Source organism: Podarcis muralis, chromosome 4 (genome assembly GCF_964188315.1).
Source record: "Podarcis muralis chromosome 4, rPodMur119.hap1.1, whole genome shotgun sequence".
NCBI classification, from domain to species: Eukaryota; Metazoa; Chordata; class Lepidosauria; order Squamata; family Lacertidae; genus Podarcis; species Podarcis muralis.
In genome coordinates, this window is record NC_135658.1 from 105,706,574 (window position 1) to 105,722,278 (window position 15,705).

The following is a 15,705-nucleotide window of genomic DNA, read 5'->3' on the forward strand; positions in this document are numbered from 1 at the left end:
CTTTCCTTCTTCACCGTATTTAACAAATTGCATTATATAGTTTCACAAAAATGGGTATCTCCTTTGGAGTAAGATATGTCTTTTCCTTCTGAATATCATGGAATAAAGCTTTATACATTCCGATTTGATATTAACAGAGTGTGCCTGGTGATACTGATGATTTTTTAGAAACCAAAAAACACTGTGTTTTTTTCAAATGGAAAGTGTAATTTGTGAGTTTGGATGAAGTCCTGCCAAATTCACATTTTGACCCACATCACAATGGTCCTTGGCATCCAAACAGCAACAAAGACCCATGTCTCACCCCAGCAACTCTCATGCCATGTTTGGCAATTGTATCTCAAATGGCAGTTGAAAAAAGGTGAAATCATGGTGAAGTGATGTTTTTTTGTCCATTTTGATTAAGAAAAGAGCCTGGCATTTCCAAGGCAACAATGTCCATCCCACCCCCCGGGCACCCTGAGAACCTTCATGCCAAGGAGCTTGTGAATGCAATATCAGAGCCTTTGTCCATAATCTTTGAGATTTCTTGGAGAACAGTTAATTGCACTGCAGACTGGAGGTGAGCAAATGTTGTCCCCATCTTCAAGGGGGGGGGAGAGACCTAGGTAACTACTGACCAGTGAGCTTGACATTGATCCCAGGAAATGTCCTAGAACAGATAATTCAACAGTCGGTCTGTGAGCACTTAGAAAAGGATGCTGTGATTATGAAGACCTAGCATAGGTTTCTCAAGAATATGTAATGCCAGATGAATCTCATTTCTTTTTTTGATGGAGTTACAAGCTTGATAGATCATGGGAATGCTGTGGACATAGTGTATCTAGATTTCAATAAGACTTTGGATTAAGTCGCCCATGATATTCTTGTGGAGAAGCTGGTAAAATGTGGGAATGTGGGGGTGGTTGACTGACCAACCCCAAATAGTTCTCACTAATGATTCCTCATTATCCTGGAAAAAGTGACAAGTGGGGTGCTGCAAGGTTTTGTGCTTGGCCCTTTGTTGTTCAATGTCTTTATAATTGACTTGAATGAAGAAATTGAGGTGATGCTCATCAAATTTACAGATGACACCAAACTGTGAAGGGTAGCTAATGCTGAAAAAGACGGAATTGGGATCCAAGATGACTATCAGATTGGGTAACTAGGCCAAAAGTAACAAAATGAATTTCCATAGGGACAAAAGTCAGGTTCTGCACTTAGGCAGGAAGAACTAGCTGCACAGATATAGGATTTGGGACACCTGGCTTGTCAGTAGTACATCTGAAAAGAATCTAGTGATCTTAGTAGACCACAAGCTGCAATGGTGTGATGCAGCAGCAAAATAAAAAATGTTATTCTAGCCTGCATTAACAGAAGTATAGTGTCTGGATCCTGGCTTGGGGCTTGTTTCTTTCCAAACAAACCACACGTGGGAACCAAGGCTTGTTCAGCAGCAGGAGTAAGAGAGGAGCATTGTGGAAACTTTTGAGCAGCATACATTAGCATTAGCATGCTGCTCATTCAGATTAAACTGTAGACATGAGAACTGGCCCAATGTCACATGCCATGGACTGTGAATGCAGACTGCCAATTGAAAAACTGGTAACTATAGTGAAGCTTTTCCCACTTGCTATTTCCATGATATGTCACCCTATGTTTAGAATGCATTCCCTACATTAATAAAAATTGCCCTTTGTTTGATTCACATGTACAACCAAGCAATTGAAACCCTGATAGAAAATCTGACACTTGAAATGGTGATTTTTGTTGGGTTATTATGGCAGCCTTGTATGTCCCCAAACTGATTTAGTTGTAGTTTGGGGGCTACTACATGCAGATACAAAAATTAGCCAAATAAGTAAGGTACAAGGTAATGGACCTTATATTTAGAAATAATACCTTAAACATTTAAGTAATTGGGTGGGGGGAGGTGCTTTTGTTTGTACTGCCCTTCAAGGATATTGGCCATCCACATATATTTTCTTTTCATTTCCCTATGCATACTGTATTATAAGTATTAAAATGTATTAAAATTCAAGGCAAAAATTATATAGTTATGACCTTCACTGTGATAGACCTCAAATATTGATAGGATAAGTTTTAGAAGAAGACAATGACAAGTACACCTTGAAAATAAGGCAGTAGACATGGATGCTATTAAGGTGTACAGAAGGCAGCTCAGAAATTGAATATGACACAGGGAGGTCAGATCATGCAAGTCTTGCTTTTGGCAAAAAGTAATAGATTTGACAGCAAGAGGTATTCAGTACGACAAGGTAAAAGAAGATGATGTGTCCACAAATGCAGCCCTACTCCCCCAAATCCTTCAATGTGATGAGTGGATTTTCACCAACAACACAGAATCATATAGTCACAAGAGTCAGAAGGGACCTCGAGGGTCATCTAGTCCAACCCCCTGTGATGCAGGAATCTCAGCTAAAGCATCCATGACAGGTGGCCGTCCAACCTCTGCTTAAAAACCTCCAAGGAAGGAGAGCCCACAACCCCCCAAGACTATTCTACTGTCGAAAAGCTCTCCCTAATGATTTTAATCACACTTCTAAAAGCTTGCAGAGAGGGGAACCTAGGGAGCTCAACCCACCAACCCACATATACCCTCCCATCGCTACACTTCAGAAGAATGGGAAGAAAGTAAGGAACCTGGAGAATGAGAAGAAAGTGGCTTTATTTACTGCTAGCCTACCTGTAGATTCCCAATATGGTCCCTGTATCACTCACCTTTGAAATGAATTATTATGTAATGATCATGTAACAGAATCAGACATGAACAAGAATGAAGGGGCATGGTCTTCTGCAGTCTCTAGGATGCCTTGCACAATCAACTAAGATGCTTGGTTAGTTAGTTAGTTAGTTAGTTAGTTAGTTAGTTAGATAGACAGATTGTAATGCACACACAAATACACCCACCCACACATGCCCACCTCCTTCTTCCTGCTAGTTCTAATTCTACCAACCTCTCTGCAAGTTTTGGAGTTATGGTAGTGAGCAAAACTCACACTCTTCAAGGGATTTCTCCCAACCCATTCAAACATGATCCATAATTTCAGCAAATGCTCTTGGGCACTATTAAATAGTAATAATGAACTTCACCTAAAGCCCTTAGTAATTTCGTTCCACATTTCCTTCTCTAATTATCCACTATTCCCTATTTATTATTGCTTCATTCCCTGCCTTGAGGCCTTCTAAAAATACTAGGAATGATAAATTAAACAATACATTTTGGCACACAGTTAACCAGTGGGAAGGGTTATAATTTAACGGGTTGTCTTCTGAATTAATTATTTCTGAATTATTTAATTGCAGCTACTTTTTTTTTTAATCAGAGTATGGCACTGGATGCTCAAGCTCCCTTTCATGTTCTCCTCGGAATTCACAGAAAGCCATTAAAAACATATATGTTTAAACTAAATTCAAAATGGTCCCTCCATGCATATCTTCAACAGTCTTCTATTTCTAATTGTATTTATATTTTTCCTAATGAGCATTGTCTACTGCAGAGAGCCATAATGATATTTTCCAGTGTAATCTCAGAAGTGTAATCGGGAAGCAATTGGCATTGCAGAGGTAATGCCATGCCCTCCCCATCTTTTAAAAGGGAAAACTATCATTGACTACACAGTATGTTCTTATGGGTTTCATTTACAAGCGGTTCTTTTAGATTAAGCCCTGACTTATTTGACTGTTAGAATACAATGTTCACTGGTTGCTTCCTCCCTTCTGTCTAATTAACGCATGGAATAATTGGTATTTTGGCTGAGATGCTACACTATGGAGTGTTTTTGTGGCAGGGCAGGGGAGGTTATAACAACAACAACAACAACAACAACAATAATAATAATAATAATAATAATTTATTATTTGTACCCCGCCCATCTGGCTGGGTTTCCCCAGCCACTCTGGGCGGCTTCCAACAAAGATGAAAAATAAACTAAAATGTCACATATTAAAAACTTCCCTGAACAGGACTGCCACAGGTTGAATGTGTGTGAAGATTGTACCATTTTGCAGGACGTTGATTACAAAGAGAAAGGAAATATTAATGGGCCATTTCTCTTTGAAGCCACAATCAAGTGGAAGGTATTTTGCTTTGCTCAATCTATTACTAGAATCCTTCTACTCATGTGTCCCATGATGTATCAGCTAAATTTAGAAGAAGCTGTGATTTGTGAGTTAGGAAAATAAGATGATAAGGTTTTATTTCATTTAGGTGCATATCTGGGGGCGTCATCACTATTGCAGCTATGTGATCTTTCTGTAGCTTTCAGCGCTCATCTGTTTTATCTGATAAACTCCATGGCCACTTTCCATGCAGGAGGGATTCCCTGAGGGTTCAATAGAACAACCATGCAAGTAGGAAGCATCGTTGCACTTTAGGAGGAATGGAAGGAGGCCATCTGCCCTCAGCTTTCCTGGAGGAGGATGTTCTTGACCCAGCACTGAAGAAAGGCTCAACCACTAAATGAAACTACCTCACAGGTGCCCTCTTGACTGCTTCGATCAGAGGGATTGGAACAGCAACGGCTGCCACACAACACCTGTTCCACATTTGTAAGAAATCTTATCATTTACTGTGGCAGCAACTGCACTTCGGAACTCCCTGCCTGTTGAGGTCAAGCAGGTGCCTTCACTGTACCCTTTTGGCACCGAGACCTGGAGGGGAGGAAAAAAAGAAAACTGGGACATTCCAGGATCAAATCAGGAACTAGGATAGCTTGTGTCATTCTGGGACTGTCCCTGGAAAATTGGGGCACTTGGCAAAAGGCCAAGGATTATACATAAGATACTTACCGATATAAAAGAAAGAGGAGGCTTTGCCCTCCCAGATCTTAAACTGTACTATGAGGCTGCATGTTTGGTCTGGATTAGGGACTGGGTTAAACTGGAAAAGGAGGAAGCACTAGATTTGGAAGGTCATGATAACAGATACGGATGGCATGCATACTTATGGTATGGGAAAAGGAAAGTATAATCATATAATTAGGAGATCATTAATGAGAGTTTAGGAGAGGTACAAAATTTAAAAGAACAAAAAACACCTTGGTGGCTATCACCAATTGAAACTTCGTTATTCAAACCGCTTGGCAAAAAAGGGAAGTGGCCTACATATAGAGATTTATTGAGGGATAAAGATGGGAAATGGATATTAAAAGATTATGAGGAAATCAAAGAACATTTTCAGAGTTGGCTGCATTATAGGCAGTTATATGAGATGTACAAGGAAGATAACAAAAAAGGGTTTAGCTATACAATCTCAAGATTTCAAAAGGAGGTTATAGAAGAAGAAGGGAAACTGCTGAAGAAAGCATATAGTATTCTGCTGGAATGGGAAACGAAGGATGAGGAGGTCAAATCAGTTATGATCAAATGGGCACAAGATATAGCACATAATATACATAATATACAATTTGAAGGTATATTTGAAATTTACAGACTGTTCACTTTTGGAAAAAAATTATATGAAAATGATGTATAGATGGTATATTACACCAGTAAAAATGGCAAAAATGTATAAATGTGTTGGCCTAGTGTGGGGCTCCGAGCTGCCTGGCTGGTGTACCGGCCACCTAGTGCAGTGTTTCCCAACCGGTGTTCCGCGGCACACTAGTGTGCCGCGGAACGTTGCCTGGTGTGCCGTGGGAGGGAGGCGGGCGAGTCGGGCGGCGAGAGGCGGGGCGGCGGCGGCGAGGAGAGGCCGCCCAGCGCGGGGCTCTCGCCGTCTGGCTGCCTGCGTGGCGCTGACGTCACGGGGCTGTAACGTCGAAAGAAACCCGGGAATCCAGGCTGCGGACAGCCAAACTTCGCCTTTTCTCTATGGCCAGCTTTCATCCTATCATATGCTAATACGTCTATGGTTGAAGCTGCAGAAGGGCGGAAGTTCCTGCGGGGAAGAACCGTCCGGTGAGCCCCGCGATCTTGGGAAGCTGAGTTCCCCCCTCGAGAACCGCCCCTCTCCCGCCGCCCTTCTTCTTCTCCGCTGCCCGCGTATGGTCCCGCCGCGTAGCATCCTCTCGGCGCCCAGAGCCCGGGGGGCTTCCTGCTTGCCATGGCGAGCGGCAGCAGCCTGGCGGCGGTAGCTGGCCTCGCAAAAGCTCCCGCCGCTGGAGGCCCCTTTGTGCCCGCCGGCCGCCTGTCGGCCGCCTGCTCCTGGGAGTGCCGGGCGGACCTGGCGGGAGTCCTGCGCCTCGTCCCGGAGGGGGAAACCGACCCCTGGGACCTCCGCTGAATGGGTGAGGAAGGTGCCCAAGACTGGGGGGGGGATACACACGCCCCAGGTCGCGGGCCTTCCTGTTCTCTGGAAGGAGCCCCGGGAGCCGTGGGAAGGAGGCGAGGGGCAGCCGAGACGGGGCCTCGAGGGGCTTGGCGGGGGGCTGCCCCTCTTCCAGACACCCCCCAACCCCCCAGAATGACCGCCAAATGCTGAACAAGCATCAAACAACCACAGAGGCTTCCGCGTCGTGACTCTGCGGGCAGAGTGTAGGTGTGTTTTTGCACGAAAAGGATCCCAGGCACATCAGTTCCCGGCGTCGATCCCTGCCTTGGAAACCTTGGAGAGCTCCTGCCCTCCAAGTGCAGACCCGCCGCTGTCAACTTTTTCCACATTGAACCCAAACACATTGCACTTGGGGGACCAGCTTCTTAAATCTTTGGCCATATAGTTTGCACGGTTGCACTTGGCACTGCGACCCAATTTGGATCAATTGGAAGACCAGTGGGTGTAGCAGCAGCCTGGCAAGAATAGGCTCTTGTCCTCATTCCACTTTTTCAATCCACCCTTCCCCCTCTGGGGTAGCTTTACTTGCTCTAGAACAGTGGTTCCCAACCTTTTTTTGGGCCATGCCCCACCTAAACATCTCTAAAATCCTGCCCCCCCCCATGACGTATAATTCTTATTATTCAAAAAGTGAATAAGTAAAAAGTGACCTTTCCCCATCTGGCATGGTGGTGTGCCTCGAGATTTTTTTCATGAAACAAGTGTGCCTTTGCCCAAAAAAGGTTGGGAAACACTGACCTAGCGCACCAGCAGCCACCCTGTCAGGCCTATTGGAGGCGGTGGCCGGCTGGGCCTTGGAGTTCCCTAACCTATTGGTATTGGGGGACTTTAACATCCATGCTGATGCCACTCCCTCCTCACAGGCTCTGGACCTGGTGTCTTCCATGGCGACACTAGGGCTCTCCCAGTTTGTTTCGGGCCCCACACATCAAGCAGGCCACACGCTGGATTTGATCTTTGGCATAGGTATAGATGTGATCATGTTTCCTTCGATGAAGGTGCCATGGTCTGATCACTACGCTCTGAAAGCCAGGATTGACTTTCCACCCCCACCCTGCTTAGGTGGCTAGCCGATTTGGGCTCACCCGCAGAGGCTGATGGACCCTGATAGATTCCGCCAAGCCTTGCGGGACCTTGCTCCCCCTGGCGACTCATTGACTGAGCTTGTTGAGGGCTGGAATACCCAGCTCCTGGCAGCCATCGATGAGATCGCACCTAAGCGCCCTCTGCGACCCCACAGAAACCGGGCTCTCTTGTTTACTGAGGAGCTCCGGAAAATGAAGCGGAACCTCAGACGGCTAGAGCGAGTATGGTGGGGTGCCCGTGACGGAGCCTCAAGAACATCTTACAGGGCTTTTATGAAAACCTACGAGATGGCGGTGAAGGCTGCTAAGAAGTCATACTTCTCGGCCTCCATTGCATCCGCTAGCTCTCGCCCAGCGCAATTATTTAGTATAATCAGGTCTTTAATGTCCCTTGAGGGACAGCCAAATTTAAATAACAATTTGACACACAGCTGTGAGGCATTTGCAAGCTTTTTTGCGGAGAAGGTCTTGTTGCTCCGCCATGACCTCCCTGCCAATTTGGATACAATAAAGGAACTGGAGGCCCCTCGACTGTCCTCGGGTCCAGTATTGGACCACTTTGACCGGATATCCCCAGCCGATGTGGACAGACTCCTCCGAGCTGGAAAGCCCACCACCTGTCCTCTCGACCCGTGCCCGTCTTGGCTGATTAGAGCATGTCCAGACGAGGTGCGGGCCCTCCTGGGGGATATCATCAATTTGTCCCTTGGCACGGGGACATTCCCAGGGGAACTGAAGGAGGCAGTGGTGCGCCCGCTCTTAAAGAAAACATCATTAGATCCTTTAGATCTATCCAATTACCGCCCGGTTTCGAATCTTCCGTTCCTGGGTAAGGTGATTGAGAGAGCGGTTGCTGAACAGCTTAGTGGGTTTCTGGATGAAACATCGGCTCTGGATCCATTCCAGTCTGGCTTCCGTGCTGGTCATGGGACCGAGACGGCTCTGGTTGCCCTAACAGATGATCTTCGTAGACAGCTGGATCGAGGCGGGTCGGGGCTGCTGATTCTTCTAGATCTGTCAGCAGCTTTCGACATGGTCGATCATGAACTTCTGGACACCGCCTTGCCGACGTGGGGATCCAGGGCACAGTCCTTCAATGGCTGCGCTCGTTTCTCTCTGGTCGGGGACAGAGGGTGGCGCTTGGGGGGGAATTGTCATCGTGCCACTCCTTGGTGTGTGGAGTACCTCAGGGTGCAATACTCTCCCCGATGCTTTTCAACATCTTTATGCGCCCCCTCGCCCAGCTTGTTCGGAGTTTTGGGCTGGGTTGCCATCGGTATGCCGATGACACCCAACTCTATCTGTTGATGGATGGCCATCCTGACTCGGCCCCAGACACACTGACCAGATGTTTGGAAGCTGTGGCTGGATGGTTACGTGGGAGCCGGTTGAAGCTAAATCCTTCGAAGACAGAGGTCCTGTGGCTGGGACGGGGTGATATGGGATTGGGGGGGGCAACTCCCATCTCTTGCGGGGGTGCAATTAGTGCCAGCACCGTCCGTTAAGAGTTTGGGTGTAATCTTCGACACTGTGCTGGTCCCAGGGGGGGAAAGGTACTATTACCGTAGCCCAAGTTCAGTCCAGAGTCTCTAGCAGGGTAGACGATCACTAGATGAGACGCGAGGTCCGAGACAGGGAGCCGGGCGGGGAAACAGGAACGCTGGTAGGGCAGAAGCAGGAAGCCAGGTGGGGAACAGGAACACTGGTAGGGCAGAAGCAGGAAGCCAGGCGGGGAACAGGAACACTGGTCGGGCAGAAGCAGGAGTCCAGGCGAGGAACAGGAACACTGGTAGGGCAGAAGCAGGAATCCAGGCGAGGAACAGGAACACTGGAGAGTCAGAAACAGGAAGCCGGGCGAGGAACAGGCACACTGGGAGTGCAGATCTAGGACTGGGTAAAGCAGGTACTCCACAACGACGTTGCTCCCGCAACCTGGGACCGGGCTGCCTGACATTTATCTTCTTCTAAGGCCAGGGGCGGTCCCGGCCCCCAGAAGCCCCGCCTCTTCTGGCAAGCGATGGGCTGCACCTCACAACGGTTGGGAGGAATGTTTTTGCAAAAAATCTCAGAAACCTCATCAGGAGGGCTTTAAACTGACTAATGTGGGGGAGGGAGACAGTGCTCCTGAAGGTAGGAGTCTATCAATTGATGAAGATGATCATCCAAATGTCATAGACCGAATGAAGCAAAGAGCATGCAGACCTAGTGGTGGGAGGAGAAAATCCTTAAATAAGAGACACGGGGCAATGATTAATGGACTTCAATGTCTGTACACTAATGCGCAAAGCATGGGAAATAAACAAGATGAGCTTGAGCTCCTGGTACAGCAAACTAAATATGACATAATAGGAATCACTGAAACCTGGTGGGATAAATCCCACGATTGGAATGTAATAATGGAGGGATACAATCTATTTCAAAGAAACAGACCAGACAAGAAAGGAGGAGGAGTGGCGTTATATGTCAGGGATGTGTATACCTGTGAAGAGATCCAAGATTTAGAACCTCAAAGCCAAAGTGAGAGCATTTGGGTCAAAATTAAGGGAGAGAAGAATAACAGTGACCTCATTGTGGGAGTTTACTATAGATCCCCAAGCCAAACGGAGGACATAGATGATGCCTTCCTGGAACAGATGGCCAAGCATGCAAAAGGAAGGGAGATAGTAGTAATGGGGGACTTCAATTACCCGGATATTTGTTGGATGTCAAACTCAGCCAAGAGCATAAGGTCAAACAGATTCCTCACTGCCCTTGCAGACAACTTCATTGTCCAGAAAGTGGGATAAGCAACAAGAGGAACAGCCATTTTAGATCTGGTCCTAACCAATGTTGATGACCTGGTTAGTGGGGTAGAAGTGGAAGGATCATTAGGCGCGAGTGATCATGCTCTTCTGAAGTTTACTATACAGCGGAAAGGAGCAGCCAAGCATACTAGGACTCAATTTCTCGACTTTAAGAAAGCCGACTTCATAAAGCTTAGGGAAGTGCTGGGTGAGATCCCATGGACAGTAATACTAAAAGGAAAGGGAGTTCAAGATGGCTGGGAGTTTGTTAAGAGGGAGATAGTAAAAGCACAACTTCAGACAATACCAATGAGACGGAAACATGGAAGGTGCCTAAAGAAGCCAGGGTGGCTATCTAAAGAACTTTTAACTGAGTTAAGATTAAAAAAGGATGTGTACAAAAAATGGAAAAGGGGGGAAACCACCAAAGAGGAATTCAAACAAATAGCCAGCACGTGTAGACACAAAGTCAGAAAAGCTAAAGCACAAAATGAACTCAGGCTTGCTAGAGAGGTTAAAAGCAACAAAAAAGGCTTTTATGGGTATGTTCGTAGCAAAAGGAAGAACAAAGAAACCGTGGGGTCACTCAGAGGAGAAGATGGTGAAATGCAAACAGGGGACACAGAAAGGGCTGAACTCCTCAATGCCTTCTTTGCCTCAGTCTTCTCCGATAAAGAAAACAATGCCCGACCTGAAGAATTTGGAGCAAATGATTCAGCAGAGGAAACACAGCCCAGAATAACTAAGGAGATAGTACAAGAATACTTGGCTAGTCTAGATGTATTCAAGTCTCCAGGGCCAGATGAACTGCATCCAAGAGTATTAAAAGAACTGGCAGATGTGATTTCAGAACCACTGGCAGTCATCTTTGAGAATTCCTGGAGAACAGGCGAAGTCCCGGCAGACTGGAGGAGGGCAAATGTTGTCCCTATTTTCAAAAAGGGGAAAAGAGAGGACCCAAATAATTACCGCCCAGTCAGTCTGACATCAATACCAGGGAAGATTCTGGAGCAGATCATTAAGCAAACAGTCTGTGAGCACCTAGAAAGGAATGCTGTGATCACCAATAGTCAGCATGGATTTCTGAAAAATAAGTCATGTCAGACTAACCTGATCTCGTTTTTTGACAGAATTACAAGCCTGGTAGATGAAGGGAACGCAGTGGATGTAGTCTACCTTGATTTCAGCAAGGCATTTGACAAGGTGCCCCATGATATTCTTGTAAAGAAGCTGGTAAAATGCGGTCTTGACTATGCTACCACTCAGTGGATTTGTAACTGGCTGACTGACCGAACCCAAAGGGTGCTCATCAATGGTTCCTCTTCATCCTGGAGAAGAGTGACTAGTGGGGTGCCACAGGGTTCTGTCTTGGGCCCGGTCTTATTCAACATCTTTATCCATGACTTGGATGATGGACTCAAGGGCATCCTGATCAAATTTGCAGATGACACCAAACTGGGAGGGGTGGCTAACACCCCAGAGGACAGGATCACACTTCAAAACGACCTTGACAGATTAGAGAACTGGGCCAAAACAAACAAGATGAATTTTAACAGGGAGAAATGTAAAGTATTGCACTTGGGCAAAAAAAATGAGAGGCACAAATACAAGATGGGTGACACCTGGCTTGAGAGCAGTACATGTGAAAAGGATCTAGGAGTCTTGGTTGACCACAAACTTGACATGAGCCAACAGTGTGACGCGGCAGCTAAAAAAGCCAATGCAATTCTGGGCCTCATCAATAGGAGTATAGCATCTAGATCAAGGGAAGTAATAGTGCCACTGTATTCTGCTCTGGTCAGACCTCACCTGGAGTACTGTGTCCAGTTCTGGGCACCACAGTTCAAGAAGGACACTGACAAACTGGAATGTGTCCAGAGGAGGGCAACCAAAATGGTCAAAGGCCTGGAAATGATGCCTTATGAGGAACGGCTAAGGGAGCTGGGCATGTTTAGCCTGGAGAAGAGGAGGTTAAGGGGTGATATGATAGCCATGTTCAAATATATAAAAGGATGTCACATAGAGGAGGGAGAAAGGCTGTTTTCTGCTGCTCCAGAGAAGCGGACACGGAGCAATGGATCCAAACTACAAGAAAGAAGATTCCACCTAAACATTAGGAAGAACTTCCTGACAGTAAGAGCTGTTCGACAGTGGAATTTGCTGCCAAGGAGTGTGGTGGAGTCTCCTTCTTTGGAGGTCTTTAAGCAGAGGCTTGACAACCATATGTCAGGAGTGCTCTGATGGTATTTCCTGCTTGGCAGGGGGTTGGACTCGATGGCCCTTGTGGTCTCTTCCAACTCTATGATTCTATGATTCTATGATTCTCTCTTGGCCTTAAGGCGAGCACTCCTCCTGGGAGACACCAGTTCCCTTCGCCTCTCTGCCCTAAGCCTCTGCAGTTCAGGAGAGGCCGAAGGGTTACTGGGCCCCGGGGGAGGCTCACCTGTAGACACTGAGTCCTCCAGCACCTCTGGGGCCAGAAGGATTTCACCAGGTGTCTGCTCTTGAGGATGTGGCAGAGGTGCAGGCTCCTCAGCATCTAGGCCTTGCCCCAGTTCAGCCGGCCCTGGAGGCGGGGACTCCTGTGCCGGCTGGGATTCCTCCGGTTCGCTCTCAGACTCGGAATCCCAGGCCATCACACCATCCCCCCTCCCAGCCCCCCCCCCTCAATTGAGGGTCTGGACCCGGCTTGCTGGGGTACGCCGCATGAAACTCTCGGAGGCAGGCAGGCGCGTGGACGTTGGCCGCTGGTTCCCAGGAACGGTCCTCTGGCCCATACCCCTTCCAGTCAATGAGATACTGCAGCCTTCCCCTGCGGTATCGGGAGTCCAGAATGCGTTCCACCTCGTACTCAGGCTCTCCCTGAACCAAAACTGGCTGCGGTCGGGGACGGTTCGGGTGGAACTCGTCGGGTGGGGCCACCGGACTCAGAAGGGACCTGTGGAATACCGGGTGAACCTTCAGGTTTGCTGGCAACCGGAGACGGAATGCCACAGGCGAGACCTGGTTCACGATAGGGAACGGGCCGGTGAAACGGGCGTCCAGCTTCCGCGAAGGTCGAGAAGGGTGGAGGTGGCGAGTGGAGAGCCATACCAGGTCACCGACGTGAAGTTCCGGCCCCACCTGGCGGTGGCGGTCGGCCTGGACCTTGTACGCCTCCTTGGCCTGGCGCAGCTGCTCCATCAACAGCTGTTGCTGGGACTGGAGCTCCTGAAGCCACTCTGTCACCGCAGGGACCGCAGATGCCGGCAGCACATCCGGAAACAACCGTGGATGAAAACCATAACTGGCTTGGAACGGGGTCTGCTGGGTGGACGCATTCACCGCGTTGTTATAAGCGAACTCCGCCAATGCTAGGTGGTCGACCCAGTCGTCCTGCTGGTAGCTGCAGTAACACCGGAGGTACTGTTCCAGCACCGCGTTCGCCCCTTCCGTCTGGCCATCAGTCTGTGGGTGGTAAGCAGATGAGAGACAGACCTCTGTTCCGAGGGCCTGGTGCAAAGCACGCCAAAACCGGGACGTGAACTGAACGCCACGGTCGGACACTACACGCTCAGGTAGGCCATGCAGGCGGAAGACATGCTGAAGGTACAGCTGCGCGGTTTCCTTAGCTGAGGGTACGGATGGGCAGGGGGCACAGTGCACCATCTTCGTGAAGTGGTCGGAGAAAACTAGAAGGCAGGTGCAGCCACGAGACGGGGGTAACTCCACTACAAAGTCCAGAGAAACTGTGTGCCAAGGACGTGGTGGAACCGGCAACGGCTGAAGAAGGCCGGGGGGTCGCCCGGTAGGCCCCTTGGCCCGCCTGCAGACATCACAACCAGCGACGTAGCGAGCCACGTCAGCCTTCAAACGGGGCCACCAAACTCACGGCTTACCAGATGGGTGGTCCGATACCGCTCAAAGTGCCCCGCCGCTGGAGCATCATGGGTCATCCGGAGAACCTCAGCCCGCAGCGGCCCTGGTGGGATGTACAGGCGCCCATGGTGCAGCAGAAGACCCTCATGCGAGACCAGCCCTGGATACTGAGGGCATGATCCTTCGGCCAGTTCCCGGAGTCATTCCTGGGCCCAAGCGTCGACCCGCTGCTGTTCCCGCACCCGAGCCTGCAGTGGCTCAACCTCCTGGGTGGCCAGGAATGCAGCTGGTGGTAGGATCGTGGTGGGTACTGCTTGCTGAACCGTGTCTGCGTTGTCTTCAGGTTTCCGGGACAGGGCATCCGCCTTCTGGTTTTGGGAGCTAGGGATGTAGCGGATCCGGAACTGGAACCGGGAAAAGAACAACGCCCACCGGATCTGCCTTTGGTTCAGCTTGCGGGTGGTCTGGAGGTATTCCAGGTTCCGGTGGTCGGTTCTCACCTCCACCAGGTGTCGTGCTCCTTCAAGATGGTGGCGCCAAACCTCAAAGGCCACCTTGATGGCCAGTAGTTCCCGCTCCCACACGGTATAGTTACGCTCCGCTGGAAGGAGCTGGCGGGAATAGAAGGCGCAGGGTAAGAGTGGCGCTTCCGGTCCGTGCTGCTGAGACAAGACGGCACCGAGAGCCGTACTGGAGGCGTCAGTCTCTACCACAAAGGGTCGAGAAGGATCCGGATGTTGCAAGATTGGCGCTCTCTGGAAACAGGCCTTCAACCCTTGAAATGCCTCCTCTGCCTCCTTGTCCCAGGAAAACGGCGTCTTGGGGAGCAGTAGCCGGGTCAACGGGGTGGTGTGGTGAGCATAATCCGCAATGAAGGTCCGGTAATAGTTGGCGAACCCCAGGAAACGCTGTAGGTCCTTGCGGTTCCGAGGTGCCGCCCATTCTCGAACCGCTGCCACCTTCCCAGGATCCATCTGCACCCCACCTGGTGAGAGTCGGTGACCCAGGAAGTCCACTGACCGCTGATGGAACTCGCACTTGCTGAGCTTTGCATACAGACGATGCTCGCGCAAGCACTGCAGCACGGTCCGGACATAGCCCTCGTGGCGCGCCGGGTCACGGGAGTAAACCAGAATGTAATCCAAGTACACCACCACGTACTTGTCTAGCAAGTCCTGGAACACGTGGTTGATGTACCGTTGGAACACAGCAGGCGCATTGCACAAACCAAAGGGCATAACCAGGTATTCGAACTGCCCGTACCGGGTCCCGAATGCTGTCTTCCACTCATCCCCGGCTCGGATCCGAATCAAATTGTAGGCACCCCGGAGGTCTAGCTTGGTGAACACCTGCGCCCCTTGCACCCGCTCCAGTAACTCCGAAATAAGGGGCAAGGGGTACCGGTCTGGGATGGTAATTTTGTTCAGGGCCCGGTAATTATGGCAAAGGCGGAGCTCCCCACATTTCTTTTTAACAAAGAGCACTGGCGCAGCAGTGGGCGAGGTAGAAGGCCTAATGAACCCACGCTCCAGGTTCTTGCGCAAGAAGTCCTGCAAAGCCTCACGCTCTGGCTCTGTTAACGAGTATAAGCGACTCACCGGTAGAGGCGCTCCGGGCTGGAGGTCTATGCCACAGTCAAAGGACCGATGCGGCGGCAGCTGGTCTGCCCCCCGTTCCTCGAACACGTCGTGATAGTCCCGGTACT